Below are 21022 nucleotides of genomic sequence, written 5' to 3'. Positions count from 1 at the left end.
TTTATTTACAAAAACAGACAGCAGGCCAGTTTCGTCCCATCAGCCAAAATTTACCAACTCCTGTTTAAAAACCTGACTCAGATACTAAGAAAAATATGACTCACAGTAAATATGGAAATAAGGAAGGTTGTCCATACTGTAATCCTTCTAGAAAAGTTTAAAGATCCCAGAGAAAATAAATCTGTTGACTCCAAAGACAGAGATATTAATTACATTTACTAAATTATTATTATTTCAAAAGGTCCTTCATTTGCTAATAATTTATCTAAAAACCAAGAGACTCATGAGAGAAAAAAGTTACCCCATAAGAAATATATTAAAAGAAAAGGCAAAGATTAGACCAGAATGCTAGAAGGTATCTGAAAGCCACTCTGTAAGTAAGTGGCTAAATAAAGTTTGGTACATCCGGAGCATATCATCATCATAATAACAGCAAATCATGGCCAGTATTTTCTGAGTGCCTGTTATATAAAAGGCAAAGTACTAACATAAAACAGATTATAAAAGTCATTCATTAAATTATATAGACCAATATGTATTGACATAAAAATATATCTATGATACAGTGAAAAATGAAATATCAGAAAAGTATTATAACATGACTGCATTTATTTTTTAAACTAAAAACTATACACATATATCGATATTCTATGTGTGTTTGAATAAGTGAATACACAGAAGTCAATCTGATAAAATACCCAGCTACTTTTAACAGGGATTAACATAAAAAGGAGGACTGAGATTGGCAATAAGGTAAAATGCAAAACACTTTTAAAAGGTGACAAATTTGGGTAGCTCAATAGACCACCTATTATTCTTTATGCTCTTCTGGATACATGATACACTTTGTAACAAAAACAGGAAATTAAAGAAATAATACCATATATAATAGCTAGAAAAAAATTAGGTAATACAGGATCTATGTGCTGAAAACAAACACTGATGAAAGAAAGCAAGGTCTACATAAATGGAAAGGCATATTCAACTCACGAAAGATGACTCAACATAGTAAAGATGTCAATTCTCCCCTAAAGTAACCAATGTATTTAATGCAATACCAATCAAAATCACAGCAAGATAGTTTACAGATAAAACATGATTCTAAAAATTAAATGAAAACTCAAAGGAATGAGAATTGCTAAAACAATTTTAAAAAGAAAGAACAAAACCGGAAAACATACACTACCCAACATTAAGATTTACTACGAAGGTAAAGTAACCATGATAGCATGGTATTAAACTCTAAATCAAAAGAAATAACTAGGGAGCCCAGAGATAAACCCAGAGATAAACAAACATGACCATTTGATCTCTACCTACCAAAGGTATACAAGCAATTCAAGAAAAGCTAATTTTTCAATAAACACTGTTGGAATGCCCAGATGTTTAAAAAAAAAATTTTTTTTTAATCATAAAAGCTAAACCTACATCATATGCAAAGATTGGGTCATAGATGTAAATGAAAGCAGTAGGGACTTCCCTGGTGGCCCAATGCTTAAGACTCCATGCTTCCAATGCAGGGGGCACGGGTACTCCTGGTTGGGGAACTAAGATCCTACATGCCACATGACACAACACCCCCCCCAAAAAAAGACAGTAAATCTATAAAACGTTTAGAAGAAACATAAAAATATACCAGCAATGAACAATTATATTTGAAATTAGGCATACATCAAATAAAATATAGACAAGATATACAAGAGGAAAACTACAAAATTGTGGTTAAAAAAAATCAAAGATCTAAATAAATGGAGAGATATTACATGCACACGGGAAAGAAGACTCAATATTTTCAAGATATCGGCTCCTTCAAACTTGATCTATAGATTCAATGTGATTTCAATCAAAACCCAAGCAAGTTTTGTTGCTGATGCTAACAAACTATTCCAAAATTGAAAGAGACAAAAGATACAGAAGAGCAAAGCCAATATTGAAGAGGAACAACGTCAGAATATTAACACTATACAATTTCAAGACTCAATATAAAGCTACTGCAATCAAGACAGCGTGGTATTAGCAAAAGAATAGACAAACAGGTCAATAGAAATAGACTTGGACCCACACAAACAGAGTCAACTGATCTTTGACAAAGGAGAAAAGGCAATTCAATGGAGAAAGAATAATCTTTTCAACAACTGGAACCTGACCAACTGGACATCCACATGCACAAAATGAATCTAGACTGCATATCTTTCACTAAAGTTAACTCTAAACAGATCACAGATTTAAATGTAATACAAAATGTGATAAAACTCCTATACTATAACATAGGTACAAGAGAATATCATTGTCTTAAAAAGGAATGAAATACTGATACATGCCACACATGCTTGAATCTTGAAAATGTTATACTAATAAAACAAGCCAAATACAAAAGGATACATACTGCATGGTCTACTTATACAAGATACCTAGAATATTCAGCTTCGTAGAGAAAGTACAGTAATAACCAGTGGTTGGGAGAGGGAAGACTAAGAGTTATTGCTTAATGAGTATAAATGTTCTGTTTGGAACAAGGGAAAAGTTACAGAGATAGATAGTGGTAATGGTTACTGTTGTTGTTTAGTCGCTAAGTTGTGTCTGACTCTTTGCAACCCCATGGACTGCAACACGCCAAGCTTCCCTGTCCTTCACTATCTTCTAGAGTTTGCTCAAACTCACATCCACTGAATCGATGATACCATCCAACCATCTCATCCTCTGTTGACCCCTTCTCCTCCTGCCCTCAATCTTTACCGGCATCAGGGGCATGGTCCATTGGAGAAGGGATTGGCAAACCACTTCAGTATTCTTGCCTTGACTGGTAATGGTGCATACTGTGAATGCAGCTCATGCTACTATATTGGCCGCATAAAACGGGTTAAAATTTTACATTAAACATACTTTTACATTAAGCACACTTTTTCTTGGTCCCAATATTTTTTTGGTCCCCAGCCTTGTGGGATCTTAGTTACCTTAGTAGGGATTAAACCTGGGCCCTTGGCCGTGAAACAGCTGAGTCTTAACCACTAAACTGCCAGGGAATTCCCTACACTTAACCACAATAAAAGTAATTCATAGGAACATACACAAATGAAAAAGAAGTCTTTTATATAATACTTTTAAATGTAAAGTTAAAAAGAAACTGTCAAACTTGACTTTTTGTAGTCTGTCTATATGCTGACTCACCCAAAATGAAGAGGATCAGAACAACAAAATGATGTAAATGTAAATATTAAGCAAACAATCTTAAGTTGCTATGCTGCTACTGCTGCTGCTAAGTCGCTTCAGTCGTGTCCGACTGTGCGACCCCATAGACGGCAGCCCACCAGGCTCCCCTGTCCCAAAACAGATTTTAAGCAGAAAGAAAGTCCCTTCATAATGAGTTTCAGTTTGCAAGGAAAATACAAAAATTCTAAGTGCATACAAGCCTAACAACATCCTCTACACATATGCAATGTAGAAACCAACAGAACTTTGAACAGAAAATGGATAAATCCACAATGATGGAACAACACCATAAACTCAGTAAGAATACAGATTTACACAATGTCATTAACAAACCTGACCCAACAAATCTGAATAAATTAATAAATTAATGTTCTACAACATCCAGAATATGCACTCTTGCTAAGTACATACAATATCAACCATATTCTGGGAGCAAGTAGAATCAAATTTCAAAGAATTAAAACTCAATAGAGCATCTTCTCTAATCACAAAATAAGATTAGAAACAGGTAACAAAAGAAAATTTTCGTATGTTTAAAATTTTAAATTCTTATATATTCAGAAATTAATATAGTTCCTATGTTTAGAAAGTAAGAAATAAGTCAGTGAAAATATCATGATTACATTTAGAAAATACTTTGAACTCTACAGTAACAAATTTCACAAAGCCAAACTGTGAGGTACAACTTAAGTACCACTTGGAGGCAACTTCATATCATAAAATCCACATATTAGGAAAGGAAACCGAAAGTTAATGTGTTTGAGCTAAGAATCTAGAAAAAAACAATTAGAACTAAAGCAAAATAAGCTCAAAGATATTAGAAGGAAAAAAAGTAAGAGAAGAAATTAAATAGGAAATAAAACATCAACTGAGAGAATTAACAAAGCCAAAAGTTGGCTCTTTGAAGAGAATTAAAAACTGACAAATCTGGTAAAACTGATCAAGAAGAAAAGACAAAATATACAAATAAACAATTCAGGAATAATAATATAAATTGTATATGTGTATAATACAACACTATAAACCAACTATACTTCAAAAAAAGAAGAATAGAATATTATTGACATTTCTATGGCAATACATTTGAAAATTGAGATACAGCAAATTCCCAGAAAAACATAAATTTCAAAACTGATTTAGTAGAATAAAAACTTGACTAATCCTATAATTTCAAAGAAATTAATCAGGAGTGGAAATATGCCTGGGAAGTAACATATTTCAGAAATTATTATTCCAATCTTATTTGGAATTATTCCAATCTTACTTTAAAATTTTCAGTGAGGAAAAAGATAGCAAAATCTTACAAGGGCAGCAGAATCTTGATAACCAACCCACACAGGAAAGTATAGGAAGACTCTTGGGACCCCATGGACTGTAGCCTACCAGGCTTCTCTGTCCATAGGGTTCTGAAGGCAGAATACTGGAGCGGATTGCCATTTCCTTCTCCAGGGGATCTTCCCAATTCAGGGATACAACCAGGGTCTCCTGCACTGCAGGCAGATTCTTTACCAACTGAGCTACGAGGGAAGCCCTAAAAAAAAGGCAAATCTCATTAATGAACACAGATGTAAAACTTATCAACAAAATACTAACAAGTAGAAACCAACAATATAGGAAAAGCAATAATGTACTGTGACTAAGTTGTGTTTATCTCAATATAGATTTATTCAATATTTGAAAAGAAATTAATGCATTCATTACTAACATCAAAGGACAGACAAACATCTATAGATAGATATGAAGCATCTGGTAATATTCAACAGCATTTCTTAAAATACTCTTTGCATTCTAAAAATATAATAACCTGATAACAGGTGTCTTAAAACAAACAACAAACAAGAAAAAAATCCTCTAAGAATGGTGAAACATTAAAAATTGTCCCCTTGCTACTGGAACAAATCAAGAATCTTGGCTATTCATGCTTCTTTCAACATCTATACTTAAGGTTCTTGCCATCACAACAATGCAAAATCCCAACGGAGAAAATAATACAAGTTTATTGAGAGATACATATCTGTGGTCATGGACTGGAAAACTTAAAATTCTAAAGTGTCAATCTGTTCAAACTAAATGCAATAGAAAGCCAGTTAGGATACAAGGGCAGAGTGAATGGCTACGAGGGCCACTAAAACCTCACTGGAATGAATTAGAAGTATGATGTCAGTAAACTGGGGTTTCTGTATGTCACTCTTAACTGGAAGTTTTATAACATCCCTCAACAATACCTCCTACACGTGTAGTTAAATTGAGTTAAAAATTCAAACAGCACTTTTCTGGTGACTTACGTTACCCAATTTTGAAACTCAAATATGCTTCCCAAGAAGCAAACTGTTGGTTCAGAAGTGAAAAGAGCTACAGAAAACTGAAAAATATTTTACAAAATCTTTTTCAGAAATGTTTTCTTCAACGAGTGAAAGTTAACGCTTTCATTGTTTCCATATAATAGCTATAAGAAAAAAAAATCAGTTTTCCCTACACCAACAAAGTAAATGTTCAAACAGTACCTACAGGTTTAAAAGGGCTATCTCCTTGTCTCTTCCCAGTTCTATCCATACATAGCTTCATCAGAGCACTTGTCAACTTTTCAAAGTACATATTATTTACTTATGTGATCCTACCATTAAGCAATTTGATCAAAAGGAGGCTTATATTTCTCATTTTTGCCTGACTCATAATACTGAAGAAATGTGTGTTGAATTAATAAAATTACATTTTATAGATAAGGATCTAAGAAAGGTTAACTGACTGGGTTATAATCTTACAACTCATACGGAACACCAGAGAAGGTGATGGCACCCCACTCCAGTACCCTTGCCTGAAAAATCCCACGGACAGAGGAGCCTGGTAGGCTGCAGTCCATGGGGTCACAAAGAGTCGGACACGACTGAGCGACTTCACTTTCACTTTTCACTTTCATGCACTGGAGAAGGAAATGGCAATCCACTCCGGTATTCTTGCCTGAAGAATCCCAGGGATGGGGGAGCCTGGTGGGCTGCTGTCTATGGGGTCGCACAGAGTCAGACATGACTGAAGCGACTTAGCAGCAGCAGCAGCATGTGGAACATGCTACTCATTTATTATCTGTATTGAGCAAATATTTATTGTTCTAGGTCCTAAATTCTAGGACTAAAACCTAGATCTTCTGACTCCTAGAACAGTGTTCTTTTCAAAAAAAGGTTGAAAAAAAATCTACCATTTCTCAGTAATGAAATTGTTCTCAGAGGATTATAGTGGGGAAGAAAAACCATATTAGAGCCAAACTGACTCACCACTGAACTAAAACTGCCTCTTTTATATACCTGGAGGAAAACAATCCCTTCTTAGTTAAACATGAAGAGGCCAGAGAACTGTGGGACCAAAATTCAAACTTTTGGCTGAAAAACAATTCAGCAACAAATCATAAAATCTATAATTATAAAAAGACAGGATCTATACATTCACTCAACAGCAAGACTGCAAAGACTATGTTATTTGCAAAACTATCTTTCTGAAGCCTTTGATAAGTATTAATTTTCTCCTATCTAAACACACTGTTTTCTAATACCTTCTATGTAGATGTACCTTGGAGAAGGAAATGGCGGCCCACTCCAGTGTTCTTGCCTGAAGAATCCCAGGGACGGCAGAGCCTGGTGGGCTGCCATCTATGGGATCACACAGAGTCAGACACGACTGAAGTGACTTAGCAGATGTACCTAAATAACAATCACTTAAATCAACCATACAAACTATAGCAAGAGAGTAATATTAAGAGATAAACAAACTTTAAAATTATTAAGCACTTAAGTAAAGGCTTTAAATAATTTTCATCCAGGACATTCAACATCTTCAAGTAAAAACTTTGTGGAGAGTTATCTCTCAGTTGTAAGCATCAAAATGTGAAACTTCTACATTTGTAATCACTCTGTTAAATAAAAGCACCTTTAGTACAGAATTCACAGAATTCTAAGCATTCTTCTCTCTCATAAATAAGTGCATAATCTAAGTTTTTCGCATAGCTTCCTCACATCTATTTTGATAGTAATTTTTTTTTAGCAACTCACCTAACTTGAGTGGTGCTAAATGTTAACTTGGTTTTCTCAGGAAGAACATTTTTTATAAAGATATTTCCATTAGCTTACCTAGATTTCATTTAAATAATATGACAGAGATACAACTGGTATAAACAGGTTTGGGGACAAATACTAGTCATTCTTGATATGTAAATAAATCAACTAAACTAGTAGGAGCAAAAACATCAACAAGAGATCAATACTAGTCCATGCATTAAGCATAGCACAGGCACCAGTTGGTATGTTTATACCAAAGGAAATGAAGAACTTTATTTATTCTGGAAAATCATCAAGTGGAAATCATTTAAGATCATTTCAACTGTATACTGAATTTTTAAAATATTTTTGGCCATTAAGATGCTGACAAAACATAAGGATAGACTAACAAAAAATCAGCAATCCTATCAAAAAAAATCAAAATTACACATTCCTCTCAGATGACTGCTAAATAACATTTTATATATAACAAATAAAGTTATATTTTTCCCTTAGTTATACAACAAATAGATCAATTATTTATTTCTATTAATATACAGGCTGCTACTGCTGCTGCTGCTGCTGCTAAGTCGCTTCAATCCTGTCTGACTCTGTGCGACCCCATAGACGGCAGCCCACTAGGCTCCCCCGTCCCTGGGATTCTCCAGGCAAGAACACTGGAGTGGGCTGCCATTGCCTTCTCCGATATACAGGCTACTACAGTTTAACCTTAGTATTATGTGATCGGGTAACTGGCCTTGTTTGCTATAGAGAAATAACAAGTAAACAGCACCATCTAGTGGGAAAATAGACAAATGTTTCCAGAGCCTATGTTTCAGTCCTAATTTCACAATAAGTCTACCAAAATTGGCTTTTAAAAAGGCCAACTTTTCACTCATAGGCTTCCCTGGTGGCTCAGACCGTAAAGCGTCTGCCTGCAATGTGGGAGACCTGGGTTCGATCCCTGGGTCGGGAAGATCCTGTGGAGAAGGAAATGGCAACCCATCCAGTACAGTACTTTTGCCTGGAAAATCCCATGGATGGAGGAGCCTGGTAGGCTACAGTCCATGGGGTTGCAAAGAGTCGGACACGACTGAGTGACTTCACTTCTTCACTCATAACAAGTAATTACATACTTTTTCCTAATCAATATTCTAACCAACATTTTTGCATTTGATCAGTGATATTTATGAATATATGAGATTTCTTCAACATCTTCTAATGAAGTTTTCTATAGGAAGAAAAGAATAGTGACGACTGATTTTGCAAACAAAAAACTTAGAAATCCCTGTTCCTTTAAAGAGAATAAAACACACAAAAGTCATAACCGAAACATACAATTACTGAGTAATATTCTGCAAGCAAATACAAATGTAAAATGCTCTTCCAAGTTCCCATGGTCATAATAACAGGTAGAGAGATATGGACAAAACACCAGTAAGGTTTCTAAATACTTTTTTGACCTTTCCCCACTTTTAAATGGGCCTCCCTTGTGGCTCAGCTAGTAAAGAATCCGCCTGCAATGCAGGAGACCTGGGTTCGATCCTTGGGTTGGGAAGATCCCCTGGAGAAGGGAAAGGCTACCCACTTCAGTATTCTGGTCTGGAGAATTCGATGGACTATAGACCATGGGGTCGCAAAGAGTCGGACACAACTGAACAACTTTCACTTCACGCTATTAAATAACATAATAAAAAAAAATCTCACATGTTTTAAAAGTTTGATGCAAAATTTTAATGTTATAGCAATTTTAAAGAACTATGAAAATTCCTCCTTATTAAAGTTATTAAACTACTTTAAATACATATATTTTCAAACTATAAAAACTTTCTAATCATTAATGTAACTAAACTCAAATCAAACTCAGTTATTTCTGAATCACGATGCAATGTGTTTAACTTAATATAAAAGCCAACTATCAGGTACCAGGCATGAAGAGGTATACAAATGCAGTACTAACAGATCTAATACTCACTTCCACACCTCTGCATAAACTCAATACAGAATTTAACTGTATTTCTCTTTATGTTGTTGATTTTAACTAGAACTGTTTAGTCTATTACTCTGTGATGTTAATTCGTAAGAATAATATGGCTAGCAAACGTTAATCTCAGATGACACCACCCTTATGGCAGAAAGTGAAGAGGAACTCAAAAGCCTCTTGATGAAAGTGAAAGAGGAGAGTGAAAAAGTTGGCTTAAAGCTCAACATTCAGAAAATGAAGATCATGGCATCTGGTCCGATCACTTCATGGGAAATAGATGGGGAAACAGTGTCAGACTTTATTTTTTTGGGCTCCAAAATCACTGCAGATGGTGACTGCAGCCATGAAATCAAAAGACGCCTACTCCTTGGAAGGAAAATTATGACCAACCTAGATAGCATATTCAAAAGTAGAGACGTTACTTCGCCAACAAAGGTCCGTCTAGTCAAGGCTATGGTTTTTCCTGTGGTCATGTATGGATGTGAGAGTTGGACTGTGAAGAAGGCTGAGCGCCGAAGAAGTGATGCTTTTGAACTGTGGTGTTGGAGAAGACTCTTGAGAGTCCCTTGGACTGCAAGGAGATCCAACCAGTCCATTCTGAAGAAGATCAGCCCTGGGATTTCTTTGGAAGGAATGATGCTAAAGCTGAAACTCCAAGACTTTGGCCACCTCATGTGAAGAGTTGACTCATTGGAAAAGACTCTGATGCTGGGAGGGATTGGGGGCAGGAGGAGAAGGGGACAACAGAGGATGAGATGGCTGGATGGCATCAATGACTCGATGGACGTGAGTTTGAGTGAACTCCGGGAGTCGGTGATGGACAGGGAGGCCTGGCGTGCTGCAATTCATGGGGTCGCAAAGAGTCGGACACGACTGAGCGACTGAACTGAAGGATTTAACACTGCCCTAATTCATATCTCCAGTGCCTGTTGAGCACAGAACCTAGCAGAAGAGTAAAATTATTCATATTTTAAATGAACAATCTAATATAAAAACTTTTTATGAGAATGTTGACTTATTTTGGGGAACCTTAACAACAACAACACTATCAATCTTTTAACTCTTCTTTATTGGTCAGGGTGATATTTTATCAAATCAAATTGCTTTAATATTTTCTTCCTTTTGGATGCCATGAGAGGCTAAAATTTTGAAGCAATGTAATTGCTTTGATAAACTGGCTTTAAAATTACTATTTCGGACCTCCAACCTGACCTGAGCAGGTGGGTAAGGATAGTATGAACAGTTAAAAGAAAGAATCCACTTGCTAAAACGGGAATCATATCCACAAATAACCGAATACAGAGTTTCCTGCTATCCTTGGTCAGGTCATTATCATCTAATAAACTTTTCCATAGGAAAAGTTCAGTTCAGTTCAGTTCAGTCACTCAGTTGAGTCTGACTCTCTGCGACCCCATGAATCACAGCACGCCAGGCCTCCCTGTCCATAACCAACTCCTGGAGTTCACTCAGACTCAGGTCCATCGAGTTGGTGATGCCATCTAGCCATCTCATCCTCTGTTGTCCCCTTCTCCTCCTGCCCCAATCCCTCCCAGCATCAGGGTCTTTCCAATGAGTCAACTCTTCGCATGAGGTGGCCAAAGTATTGGAGTTTCAGCTTCAGCATCAGTCCTTCCAGTGAACACCCAGGACTGATCTCCTTTAGGATGGACTGGTTGGATCTCCTTGTAGTCCAAGGGACTCTCAAAAGTCTTCTCCAACACCACAGTTCAAAAGCATCAATTCTTCGGCGCTCAGCTTTCTTCACAGTCCAACTCTCACATCCATACATGACCACTGGAAAAACCATAGCCTTGACTAAATGGACCTTTGTTGGCAAAGTTACTAGCTTATTAAAATTATCCTTTTACTTAGGTCCAAGGAATAAATTGTTTATTCTATTTATTATGAACAAAAAAATGAAACTGTTTCCTTATCAGTTAAGACGAGGTTGGAGTTTTTTCCCAAGGATGTTTTATTCAGAAATTAGGAAGGCTTCCAGTTATTCAGAAACTAGGAAGGGTCGAGACAGCAAACTATCAAGATTGCTGGCTCTCTTCCCCAAACCAACCTAGACAAACTAGAAAAGTAAGGGAATCAGGTACCTGAGGAACCAACCAAAACCTTCAAGAAATCCATGTCAGCTGCTTTGAAAGAGGACTAGGAAAGAGGACTATAGCCTTGGGTGAACAAAAAGACACTGATGATGCAGAAAGAATAGATGAGAGAAAAATTTACATGGTTCTAACCTCCCCCATGGCCTTTCCTGGTGCCTGAGCAGTAAACAATCCACCCGCAATGCAGGAGAAGCAGATTCGATCCCTGGGTCAGGAAGATCCCCTGGAGAAGGAAACGGCAACCCACTCCAGAATTCTTGCCTGGGAAATCCATGGACAGAGGAGTCTGGCGGCTTACAGTCCATGGGGCTGCAAAAGAGTCGGACATGACTTAGCAACTAAAGAACGACAACCACCCCATGCTGAATTAGAACAATTCTTGCCTGTTTCACCAACACAGAAATCAGCAGCAATAACCCAAGTTGCAAGTGCCATGGGGTAATCAGGCAGCACAGAAATTCCACTGGGTCAGGACGAGAGATTTATCTTAGTCCATTTGGGCTGCTCCAACAAAAATAGTACAGACTGGATGGCTCACAAACAACAGAAATTTCTTTCCCACAGTTCCAGATGCGAGAAGTCTGAGATAAGGGTGTCAGCCAGCGTGGCTGAGTTCTGGTGAAAGTCCTCTTTTGGGCTGCAGATTACCAACTTCTCACTGTACTCACAAGGTAGAGAGCAGAGTGGGGAAGCAATTGTCAAGTGATTCTTATAAGGGAACTTATATAATCCCATTCACAAGGACATTGCCCCTGTTACCTTACTAAATCCTAATTACCTCCCAAAGTACTCACCTGGCACACCATCACGTTTCAGAATAAAGTTTCAACATATGAATTTGGGGGACACATATACATTCAGTTCATAACAAGATCTAAACATTATTTATTTACTTTTCTATCTTTTCCCCTTCCAAATGCTAGACTGGGTGGATTATAAACCATAGCACTTCCTATTCCTGAATATACAAGATAAGTGCATTTCCTAAACTTCTTTACATTTGGGTCATATAACTGAGTTGTAGCCAAAGCAGTGTAGGCAGAAGAGATACTCTAGCCTTCTCTTCCCCTCCTGCAAAAACCTTAAAAAACCACATTTGAGATGGTGGCATCACAATACAGAAGGAACTTCGATCTCTAAGCCAAACTCTATATGGGCAAGAAATAAACTTGTGTTGTATTAAGTCACAATTTGACAGTTGTCAGTCCCTTCAACTGCAAGGAGAGCAAATCAGTCAATCCTAAAGGAAATCAACCCTGATTATTCACTGGAAGGACTGATGCTAAAGCTGACGCTCCAATACTTTGGCCACCTGATGCGAAGAGCCAACTCACAGGAAAAGACCCTGATGCTAGGAAAGATTGAAAGCAAATGGAGAAGGAGGAGGCAGAGGATGAGGTGACTAGATAGCATCACCGACTCAATGGATACGAATTTGTCACAAACTCTGGGAGACAGTGCAGGACAAGGGAGCCTGGCGTGCTAAAGTTCATGGAGTCCCAAAGAGTCAGACATAACTAAACAACAACAAAATACAACAGAGCTCTCTTATCCTAATAAACAACTTAAGAGATTGCCACCCTCCCTCCTTCAATTCTCACCAAGGAGTTTCTTGGTGCAGTACCAACAAATGTCAACAGTGAATATACCCCAAACTCTTTCACTGCAAGCTCATCCAGTACCCTCTTCTGAAAATACACGCACACATACACTCACACTCTCTCTCTTCCTCTCACACGCATTTCATATTTTTAGATCATGGATATACCTGTTCAGCTCCATCACCATTTTCAACCCCCAGATATGAGGAGAGATAATAGACAGTGACTGTTTATTGGTTAAATGAAATAAATTGCACTAAATAAGTTCAAAGAACCAAATACATGAATAGACTATAAAATGTTAACCCTGATCACCTCCTTGGGGAAATCCACTTCAGTTGTTAAAAAGCAGGACTCCCTCTAAAGTAGGAAAAGAGGGAAAAAGAACCTCCCTTGGAGAGTCTACAAAGGAATGCAGTCCTAGTAACATCTTTTTAGGGCAGTGGGGGTCATGCAAGATTTCTAACCTCCAGAACTGTGAGATAATAAATGTGTGTTGTTTTAAGCCACTAGATTTGTGCTGATTTGTTACAGCTGTTGCAGCAGCAATAGAAACTAAATACACACGTCTTGTTCGTCTCCTAGCGCTCATACCACCTATGTTTAGAGGCATTTTCAGCTTCTCTTACAGAACAAATTTAAAAGAGGAATCACAGTCATGAGTCAACTGGAAACTGAGTTCATAATTATCAGGGCCTGCCAAAAAGCATATCTCCCTCTCCCTAGATAGGTTGCTTCTCATACCATCCAGAAGAGAGTCCTAACTCAGTACAACCACATATTAGCTAAAGGCTAAAACACTTTCTAAACAGTGTTCACTTTCATGCAGTCACTTCTTGCAACTAATTTAGGGCTGATTATTACGGAATCATAAAATGAATGTTTAGACTCTGATGCTGTCACTCATTAATGCTGTAGCCTTTGACAAGTCACTTACTTTTTCTGTTTCAGGGAATCGAGAAATTAAGTGGTCACTAAAACATTTGACTTCACAGGCCAGTCAAGTTTCCAAAACAAAAATTGTTTCTAGACTTGTATTTTATAAAATAAAGAACATCTTAACGGAATGTATCTTCAAAACAGACAACCTTTTAAACTGAATAAATTTAACTTTGTGAGAAAACTAAGAACATTCTGGAAAGGCCATGGTAGAAGCTGCATAATTTTTGAATCTCTTCAAATATTTCCATAAAAACAGAAAGACCAGGAGAGCAAAAACAACCCCCCCCCCAAAAAAAAAGAGAGAGAGAGACAAAATATCAACCTCAAAACTAGGTAAACACAAAAAACACCACAAATGACTATAAGACCTGCATGATACCCAACATCTGTGCAGGAAGAGAGGGGAATGACATGGAGCAAAGTGGTATCTGAGAGCCACGAGCATCTCTCTGCACAGCAGTTATTCTCAGCAAGCAAAGGGCCTCAACAAGGTCTCAAGTGGGGGCCTAGAGCGGTCAAAGCCCTGTCAACTCTCAAAACATCTCGTAGTTTCTTGCACATGGAGAAACTGAAAACAGTCTAAATCAGTAGAGAAGATACAACATGGACAAAATAAAAACAAAAGTCCAGGAAATTCCCTGGCGGCACAGTGGTTAGGACTCTGCACTTCACTGTCCAGGGCCTAGGTTCAATTCCCAGTAGGGGAACTAAAATCCCACAAGTCATGTGGCAGAGCCAAAAACACTAAAAAATAAAGCAACATGGACAACACACAGAAATTAGTTAAAAAAAAAAAAGTATAGACAAAAGCTAGAGAAGGGAAGGTGACACACACAGATGATCTTAGAAAATTATTTCTCAAAAACAGGAAACAGTTTTCCAAATAATCACTTTAAAAAAATTTGACAGCTCATTTGGGAGATTTCAAAGGGCTTAAAAATCATTATATTCTTAAAACAAATACACTGGTTACAATCAACAATAATCTTTAGAAGTCAGGAGGAATCCAACACTAATGTTAAAAGATGCTGGATTCTTGATTTGGTAGAAACCACTGATAGAGAAAAAAAAATAGAGATAGAAATTCTAGCACTGCCCAAATGACCACATTCTATAAAAAAAAATCCAGAATACACAAAAATAGGAAGAAGGAAAAAAGAGATAATCCCTTCCATTCAACAACAAAATATAAAATTAAAATTGTGTTTCGTCACTTTTGTTTTACATATTTATATATGTGCAACCAAAGGCTACAAATACTTGTTTTTCACAAATTATATCATAAGTATTTTTCTTCAAACTACTTCAATGGTTATTTAATTCCATTGGATGGCAGTATCATAATCTCCTGTTAGGGATATTACTAGAAGGAACAACGTTTTGGCAACTTAAAAGTCTCATTAAAATGAAATGTGGTGATATTAAAGAGCAGTCTAAATTTCTATCCACTAACAGGCAAATAATACAGTCTTTTGTTTCTCATAAAGTAATTCCTAATATTTTAAAGCATGTTTTAGAAGAAAAATGATTCCAAAAACTTCAGTGGAGAAAATAATTAATTTCTCTAATTTAAAGATATATTTAACAGGCAGGTCAAAAGCTTCCAAAGCTACCAAAACCAAGCAGTTAATAATCATGTAACAAAATATTTTAAAAGCGATCTTAATTCTAAGATGTCTAACAAACAAAAATATAGGCATGTTAAAGATGTGGATGAAGATTTTAAACTAAAATGAAAATTAATCATCTGCCAGAAATAAAGGCAATAGAAATTAAGCCACTGAAATCCTAAGCGGAGTTTCTGAACCAGTAAAGAATCACAAAGAAACTCAGACAATGAGTTTTTGTATACGAACTTCCTAAGTTCAGTTCACCTACCCAAATGAATTAGAATAATCTTGCCCACTGCGCCAGCTCATGCCACTGAATAAAATGTTCTACTTTGGGTTATCTTAAGCTACATCACACAGTATCTGCAGCTCCCATGCTGGTAACAAGCTGTTTGACATAAATTAAGGAAATAGCTTCGATTTACATTAAATTTCAAAGATAATAAAGTATTAAACTACTAGTTTCAAGACATGCTGCTTAAAGAAGTCTGCCATACTTCAGAAAATATATCATTAAAAAAATGAATTATTTTTTTTAAATTTTTGGTTGTATGCTTATGATTGAGACAATGCAAAACAGCATTTCAACACCCAAACACAAATAGTATCTGTAAGAAATTACCATTTAAATTCCATCCGAGAATTAGAATAATAATGCAAAAATTTTTTCTAATTGTGTTATGAACACTTATATCCTTATACCTTAACATAAATTATCAATATATGATCTTACCAAAACATTATTTAAAATAAATACATAAATAACAAAATGCACTGTTGGAGTGAAAAACTTCCTTGATCCTCTTAGAATACCTGGCAGGGGTCTGAATATTAAACTGACAAAGACAGATTAACAAAAGAAAAGCAGACAAATTTAATTAATCTAAGTTTTACATGACAGGGGAGCCTTTACAAAGAAATGAAGATGTGAAGAAACAGGTCTAAGCATTCTTATACAAGGTATGATGAACAGTTGAGAGTCATGGAAAAAATGCCATAGGACAAAAGAGTATGAGCCAATGGGTAGTAAACTGGGAAAAACTTAGCAAGGCCTGTTCGTTCAGATTCCTCTTGGTATCCTCCAGCTCTGAAGACAAGGATGTTCCTTTCCTCCAGATTTAGGGAGGAGGGACCCTCTCACAGATCTTATGATCTGCTTTAGTGAAGAAAGGGGAGGGCTGAGAGTCCTTCCTGCACCTGCCATTTCTCAAAACCTTCAGCTTTAAAATATTCAATATGCCAAGGGGTCATATTTGGGGGGTAGTGCATTCTAAACCCTGCCAATACAAAATGAAATATCCTGCAAATCACCCTTTCATAAACTATATGTTTAGGCTTCCCTGGAAGTTCAGCTGGTAAAGAATCTGCAATGCAGGAGACCCCAGTTCAATTCCTGGGTTGGGAAGATCCCCTGGAGAAGGGATAGGTTACTCACTCCAGTATTCTTGGGTTTCCCTGGTGGCTCAGATGGTAAGGAATCTGCCTGCAATGTGGGAGACCTGGGTTCAATTCTTGGATTAGGAAGATCCCCTGGAGGAGGGCATGGCAACCCACTGCAGTATTCTTGCCTGGAGAATCCTCATGACAGAGGAGCCCAGCAGGCTACAGTCCATGGGGTTGCAAAAAGTAGGACATGACTGAGCAACTAAGCACAGCACACAGCAAACCATGTTATTTAGGATAAAGGCCACAGTGGGAAAAAACAGGCAAATACTAATCAAAGGAAAGAGGAGTAGCTATATTAATATGAGACAAAGTGAAACAAGAAACATGACCAAGACTAAGGACATTGCAGGGTTTAGATCACTAATAAGACACAAATAATTTTAAATATGTAAGCACTTCACAACAAAATGTCAAAATAGAGGAGGTGAGAACTGATAAAAGGAATAACAGACAAATCCATGATTATACCTGAAAACTGAGGAATCAGGACAATAAATACTCAGAAAATCAGCAAAGATACAGAGGACTCAGTGTTATCAACCAACTTGACCTATTTGACATTCATAGACAACTCTACACAGCAGAGGAAAATACACAATCTTTTCAAGTGCACATGGCAGATTTACCATCAAAGACCCTACTCTGACCCATTAAAAAAAAGATCTCAACACATTGATGAGAACTGAAATCATACAATGCTATCTTATCACAACAAAATAAACCAGAAATCATTAACAGAAAGGTATCTCGAAAATGCCTAAAGACTTCTAAATAGTACATGATACAAAAAAGAAGAGTAAAGGGAAAATTTTAAATATTTCAAACTATATGCTTTTGAACTGTGGTATTGGAGAAGACTCTTGAGACTCCTTTGGACTGCAAGGAGATCCGACCAGTCCATCCTAAAGGAAATCAGCCCTGGGTGTTCATCGGAAGGACTGATGTTGAAGCTGAAACTCCAATATTTTGGCCACCTGATGCAAAGAGCTGACTCATTTGAAAAGACCCTGATGTTGAGAAAGATTTAAGGCAGGAGGACAAGGGGACAATAGAGGATGAGATGGTTGGACGGCATCACCGACTCAATGGACATGAGTTTGGGTAAACTCCAGGAGTTGGTCATAGACAGGGAGGCCTGGTGTGCTAAGGTTCATGGGTTGCAAAGAGTTGGACACGACTCAACGACTGAACTGAACTGATATAAAAATGGAAACACAACATACCAAAATTGGTGGGATGTGGCTAGATCAGTGTGGCTGTTGTTTAGTTGCTCAGTCATGTCCAACTCTTTTGTGACCCCATGAACTGTAGCCCACCAGGGTCCTCTGTCCATGGGATTTCCCAGGCAAGGATACCCGAGTGGGTTGCCATTTTCTTCTCCAAGGGATCTTTCTGACTCAGGGATCGAACCTGCGTCTCCTTCATTGGGAGACAGATTCTTTACCACAAGGGGAGGGAGCCACAAGGGAAGACCAAGATCAGTGTTTAGAGGGAATTTATAGTATTAAACACATACATTAAAAAAGGGAGGTAGATTCCCTTCTCACCACACCCTCTCCAGCATTTACAGATTTTTTGATGTTGGCCATTCTGACTAGTGTGATGTAATACCTCATTGTAGTCCTGATGTGCATTTCTCAAATACTTAGTGATGTTGACCATCTTTTCATGTGCCTTTTGGCCATCTGTATGTCTTCTTTGGAGAAAAGTCTATTTTGATCTTCTGCCCATTTTTTGATTGGGTTATTTTTTTTGGATACTGAGCTGCACAAATTGTATATTTTGGAGATTAAATCCTTGTTGGTTGCTTCACTTGTAAATATTGGTGGAAATGTAAATTGGTGCAGCCACTATGGAGAACAATATAGATGTTCATTAGGGATAAAAGAACTTTATTCCTATAATTCTTAAAAACAACAACAACAACTTAGGAGCTTTTTTAGGGATTAAAAAAAACTAAAAACAGAACTACCATATGACCCAACAATCCTATTCTTAGGCATACAGCTGAAGAAAACCATAAGTTGAAAAGATACATGTACTTCAATGTCCACTGCAGCACTACTTACAATAGCCAGGACATGGAAGCAACCTAAATGTCCATCAACAGAGGAATGGATAAAGAGGATGTGGTACATATATACAATAAAATAATGTTGTTTGTTGTTGTTAAGTTGCTAAATTGTGTCTGACTCTTTTGTGACCCCACGGACTGCAACCTGCAAGTTCCTCTGTCCACAGGATTTCCCAGGAAGGATACTGGAGTGGGTTGCCATTTGCTTCTCCAGGGAAATTTTCCCAACCCAGAGATCAAACCCACATCTCCTGCATTGGCAGGCAAATTCTTTACCACTGAGCCACTAGGGAAGCCCCAGTGGAATATTACTCAGCTATCAAAAAAGAAAAAAAAATAATGCCATTTACATTAAAATGGATGGACCTAGAGATCATCATTGGAGAAGGAAATGGCAACCCACTCTAGTGTTCTTGCCTGGAGAATCCCAGGGACAGGGGAGCCTGGTGGGTTGCTGTCTATGGGGTTGCACAGAGTCGGACACAACTGAAGCGACTTAGCAGCAGCAGCAGCAGAGATCATCATACTGAGTGAAGTAAGTCAGACACAGAAAGACAAATTGATCATATAATATTGCTTATATGTGGACTCTAAGAAAACAAGGGTACAAGTGAATTTATTTACAAAACAGAAAAAGAATTACAGGTGTAGAAAACAAACTTATAGTTAGCAGGGGATAAGGAGAGGAGGGATAAACTGCGATAAACTGACATATGCAAACTATTAGCACAAGAAACTCGAGTCAGTACTCTGTAATGGCCTACATGGGAAAAGAACCTAAAAAAAAAAAAGGAGTGGATATATGTATATGTATGACAGCCTCTCATTAATACTTGAGCTTGCACCCTTAAAAAAGATGCAAAGTTAAGAGAAAATTAAATGAAACGATGAAAATGGTAAAGAGCAAAAATTAACAAAACTGAAAATGTAAAATCAACATAGAAAAATCAATGAAACCAAAGGCTGGTTCTGAGAGCAATGAAACTGATAATCCCTTTGGCCAGACTAATCAAGATAAAAATAAAGATCCCATGCATTGCCAATATCAGAAAGAAGAGAAGGCTATTAAAACAATTCCATATACATTAAAAAGACTAAAAGGGAATATTACAATTTAACACCTATAAATTCAACAAATTCTTTGAAAGATAAAATCTAACAAAGCTAACTCAGTAAGAATAGCTAATCAAAATAGGCCCATATATATTAAAGAAATTGAATTCATAGATTAAAAAACCTTCCAACAGAGAAAACTCCAGCCCAGAGGATATCAGATCAGAACAGATGAGTCGCTCAGTCGTGTCCGACTCTTTGAGACCCCATGAATCGCAGCACGCCAGGCCTCTCTGTCCATCACCAACTCCCGGAGTTCACTCAGACTCATGTCCATCGAGTCAGTGATGCCATCCAGCCATCTCATCCTCTGTCGTCCCCTTCTCCTCTTGCCCCCAATCCCTCCCAGCATCAAAGTCTTTTCCAATAGGTCAACTCTTCGCATGAGGTGGCCAAAGTACTGGAGTTTCAACTTTAGTATCATTCCTTCCAAAGAAATCCCAGGGCTGATCTCCTGTAGAATGGACTGGTTGGATCTCCTTGCAGTCCAAGGGACCCTCAAGAGTCTTTTCCAACACCACAGTTCAAAAGCATCAATTCTTCGGCGCTCAGCCTTCTTCACAGTCCAACTCTCATATCCATAGGATCTCTTAAATCCCCATTTCTTTCCTGGAAACTTCCTATCTGAGGATTCTCTCAAATTGGACCATCTGCTCTCTAGGCCTGCTATATAGCCCTCCCACCTGGAACATCATTTCACTGTTCTCCTGGGTTGAATCTACTATTTCCTACACCCCAGGTCTTGTTTTCACTTCTTTATTTTTCGACAGCAGGATTTCTGAGGCCTTTTCAGATCTGAAAAATCTTTATTCTAACTTCCATACTTTACATATTGTTAGTTAACTAGCCATTCTGCTGATCAAGAAGACTGATGCTGATATATTCAATTTTTTTTCTTATTAG

General features: G+C 37.4%; 1 protein-coding gene across 2 annotated transcripts in view; it reads right to left on the bottom strand.

The window, feature by feature from the left end:
- Positions 1 to 21022, bottom strand: part of MIPOL1 (mirror-image polydactyly 1) — a 312949-nt gene that overhangs the window by 279496 nt on the left and 12431 nt on the right. The window lies entirely within an intron of this gene.

This window comes from Bos taurus, chromosome 21, assembly GCF_002263795.3.
Source record: "Bos taurus isolate L1 Dominette 01449 registration number 42190680 breed Hereford chromosome 21, ARS-UCD2.0, whole genome shotgun sequence".
NCBI lineage: Eukaryota > Metazoa > Chordata > Mammalia > Artiodactyla > Bovidae > Bos > Bos taurus.
Note: the sequence above shows the minus strand (reverse complement) of the source record. Positions and strands in the feature narration are given on the sequence as shown.